Below are 4434 nucleotides of genomic sequence, written 5' to 3'. Positions count from 1 at the left end.
TATATATATATATATATATATATATCTTGTTTCAGTCATTGGACTGTGACCATCCTGAGGTACTGCTTTCAAGAGTTTTAGTCAAGGGGATCGACTCCAGTACTTATTTTTTTAAGTTTGGCACTCATTCTATCAGTCTTTTTTTGCTGAACTGCTAGTTTTCATGGATGTAAGCAAACCAACACTGGTTGTCAGGTGGTGATGTGGAGGGGGACAAACACACTATAGCAGAAGACACTTGTCCAAGGTGCTGCGTAGTGAGACTGAACCCAAAATCATGAGGCTGTAAAGTGAACTTCTTAAGCACACAGCCATATAAACATACGTGTGTGTGTGTGTGTGTAATATGATATATCATCATCATCATTTTACATCACTTTCTATGCTGACATGGGTTGAACAGGTCATCACAGTCTTCATTTCTTATTGACAGCTGCTGCTCTCATAGACTGGTACTTGTACATGTCATTTGACTTAGTTTCTACAGCTGGGCACCCTTCCTATTGCCAACCACTTTATACACTGTACTGGGCATATTTTTTTCAATGCAGTAATAGTAAAGAGAAGACTAAAGGTACCTCACAGCCATATGCTTTCTCTGTTCAGTTGTCAACCACTTTAATGTGCATTTTCTGTGGCACTAATACGAGACTGTATCAGCACTCCCTCTACATACATTGTAGATGGATAGGTTCTCTCAAGGCATCAGCACAGAAGATTACTTTGTGCATCGCAAAAGTAAAGAGTGCTCTGCAACCTAAGGCATGTAGATCAAGGTTGAAGGTATGGAGAAACTGATGGCAACAGAAAGGCTAAAAATATGGGGTTGCGAGGGGTGGGGGGTTAGTGTTTATGTGTAAAAAGGACTCAATAACTTAGGGCGTGTACATTTGCTCAGGTGGCTCATATGGGGAATTGGGAAGAAAGAGAACAATGGCATCAGAAGGACCAGAAAGAGTGAACGAAAGGAACAAATCTACGATGGAAAAGGCAGGGTTATTTGGGGTGGAATCAGTAGGGTAATAGTTGGCAATAGCAGAGGGGAACAAGGGTGATGAGGCAAAGGTTGGTAATGTGTAGTAAAAGAAGTGCTCCAGAGGTGGAAAAGTGAATTCTGATAGTTCAGAAGAGCAAAGTTGGAGTGTATTGTGTAGGTGGATGACAGTGGGCCTGTGTAGTCTCTTATACGTAGGACTCAGGAGTCAGTAATGAGGATGATGCTGCCTGCACAGGTGGTGGGGAAATGAGAGATGGAGGACTCTAAATGATAAAGAGGAGCGGGGAAAATAAAGGCAGAGTGTAAGGTTTAAGGACACAAGGTGAAAAGAGCAGTAAGTTAGGCTAAGCAAGATAAAAACATCTCAGCCTCTAAATGACATCTTTGTGTCAAGGTACATTTTGCCATGGATAATTGGGTCTTTTGCAGTGCTGTGCAGTTCTTTGTCATCTTTGTAAAATGCAGTATCTTCAGGTCAGCATTTGCCACTTTATCCCAAATTTTTTCTCTCTCTCTCATTTCCAAATTACCATTAACTTGGAGCACTTGACACTTCCTGATACAGTAGTCAAATCCTCCATATGCATCACATGCCCATTCCAGTGCAGCCTTCTCTCCTATACATACACCCAATTCCTCTTACATTAATTTTCTACTCTCAGCTCATTTTTACTCCTGCATTCATCATTGTCATCATTTAATGTCCTCCTTCCGTACTGACATGGATTGGATGATTTGATAGGAGCTGGAAAACCTGAAGATTGTGCCAAGCTCTACTGTCTGCTTCAGCATGGTTTCTATGGTTGTATGCTTTTCTTAACATCAACCACTTTTGCAGAGTGTGCTGGATGCTTTTTATGTGGCACCAACATTGGCGAGGTTAGCAGGTAACTTGCAAGACAAAGATCCTACAACTGAAAGGGAGAATGATATTGAGAGAGGTGGCTTTGTGCCAGGTGATGAGGTTAAACTTTGACAGCGGGACAGAAACAGATGTCTTGTACAGGAGATACATGGTTACTCTAGTTGGAAAGAGAGAGAGAGAGAGAGAGAGAGAGAAATGGTGGTGATGAGCCAGGGCATACTCCCAAGGTACAAAGAAGGGGAATGTAAATGTAGTGGTAGAGGATTTGTCAGAGTGTATGAGCCAGAAGTTCACAAGAGTGCAAAGGGAGAGAGGAGAAGGAAAAGAGGGATGCAGTGAGTGGTGGAGCACGATTATATATGGGAGTGACAGGATAGCAATGATACAGTTGGTAGCAAGAAGGACAGGAGAAAAAGATGACAGAGTGGTGTTGGGCTACAAGAGTTGGCGGGAGAAACAAACACAGTGCATAACGAAGAGATGTAGTTTGGTTCATGCGCACTATTATTATATACATCCATCAGAGCATGCTTGTCCCATTTCTTTCTAGTCCTTGTTAGTCTTCTACCTTCAAGGCCCATGTCTCACTACCATGCATCACAGTTCTTACATAAGCATCATACAATCCATCCTTCCCCATGACAGGGATGAACTTTTGTTACGATCAGAAGTAATAACTTCCTGAATTTTTCCCAACCTGTCACTCTTCTTTCTGCTGAACCACCACCTTCCCTACTTATTTTGTCACCTAGATAACTGAAGCTAACAACTACTTCTAGTTAGTCAGTCAACAGTTAAGAGGACTTGCTTCTGATGTACTCTTAGTTTGTATGCTTCAGTGCATCTGCTACATGCAAGAGCTTGTCTTCTCTATTAGCCTATTTATGGTTCCAGTACACCTCTTGTCTCCATAGCTTATATTGGGTACAGCATATAGAATTCCTATCAACTCCTTTTCTGAATATCAAGCAAGACCATTGACAACCTGTCTTCTATCCTACTGATACAAACACCTTAGTTGCTACTAAGTTTTCATTAAGGTTATTTATTCTAAGTTTTGTTTCCATGCCTGGAATTTCTTCCCTAGTTCTACTATAGATTTACTTATGAGAACTAGCCTACTGAAGTTTCCCATGGACAACCAGTCAAACTCCTGTGTGGATGGCCTGTAAGATTGTGATAAATAGAAGCGGACCAAGGAATGAGCCTTGATGGCTTGGAGCAATAGGTAAAAGACATTTGCCCAAGGTGCTGCACAGTGGGATTGAACCCATGACCACATGATTAGGAAGCAAGCTTCTTAACCACACAGCTATGTGTTTGTGTGTATGTATCTGTATGTTAGCATCTATGTACAATAATGATGCTGTGCTGTTCTGTACATCACTCTATCTTTGGATGGTTCCAGTAACATATTAATTTTCTATGGGAAGAGGTTGCTAACTCTTCCATTCACCCTTTCTCACAACTCAGTGTGACCAATTTCAAGAGAAATAGTCAGAGTACCAGTCATATACTGGACTCTCTCTCTAAACTACACTTAGACATCTTTAATCCTATATCTCTGTCGTCATTCTAATAGTATCTCACCTTCAAACCTTATTGAGCAAGCTTACAACAAATAGGTAATCACTCAAACAACTAGGTATTGCTTCACAAATCCTGTTTCAGATATACTTTCATTTTGCTGAGAGAACACACTAAAGTTGTGCTCCAGCATGCCCTTAGCTGTGATGTCTAAAACAATTTGAAAAAAGGAAAAAGGGGGAAAATCACATTCCAACATACAATGGTTTAATTGTATGGGTACAACATTGCAGTTTGGTTATATGACTTTTTTTGTGTCTTCTTCTATTCAGTCTTCCTGTACACCTGTAGAATTGGCAGGTCGCCACAGTGAAGGTGGGCAAGTTGTATTTACTTGAAGCCTGACATTTGCTGTTGTCTCTGGTGGTTTATAACCTAGCAAAGACACTTGGAGTTTCTGACTTTATTGAGGCTGCTGCTATTTTTGTGTGTAACTTTGTTTTCTGTCTTGGACTGAGTGATGGCTAAAATAATGTTTTTAGGATGTGGTTTGGCATTAATGTTCTTCATTTCCTAGAATCAGCTTTTATTGAGCAGGCCTATAATCAAAGCCACTCCAGCTATGACCATTCCATCTTTTATTCAAACACAATATACCCCAGACTACTTTATCCAGTGTGTCCTTTTTTAAAGATGGGAGGTTGTAATTGGAAAGAGATTTGACTGCTATTTCTAGCAATCCGAACAACCTCGTAAAGGTTTCTTCATTGATTATAGGGCTTTCCTATAAGGTGTTATCCACCCCTGATTGGAACTCTCCCGTATGACATGTACGCATGCTCAGTGACTTGCTTTAACAGTTGCAATCAGCTGAATGCACATTGCCAGTGACATTTGACATAATTACCCACACTCTGTGGTCACTATTCTTTTTTTGGTTTGATGTCGGTATCGAAGGGATTACCAGACACCGGACAATACAGTGAGAGCAGCTTTCACTCACATCGTTGTATTCGATGCTGTGTACGTGTCTGTCGTGGTAAAA

At 40.8% G+C, this 4434-nt stretch overlaps 1 protein-coding gene across 2 annotated transcripts in view; it reads left to right on the top strand.

Moving 5' to 3' along the window:
• The window catches only part of LOC106869342 (NOP protein chaperone 1-like), a 49580-nt gene that overhangs the window by 32308 nt on the left and 12838 nt on the right, over positions 1-4434 (top strand). The gene's annotated exons all lie outside the window — the stretch shown is intronic.

The sequence above is a fragment of the Octopus bimaculoides genome, chromosome 1, assembly GCF_001194135.2.
Source record: "Octopus bimaculoides isolate UCB-OBI-ISO-001 chromosome 1, ASM119413v2, whole genome shotgun sequence".
Classification (NCBI taxonomy): domain Eukaryota; kingdom Metazoa; phylum Mollusca; class Cephalopoda; order Octopoda; family Octopodidae; genus Octopus; species Octopus bimaculoides.
This window is presented reverse-complemented; position numbering and strand designations above follow the sequence as displayed.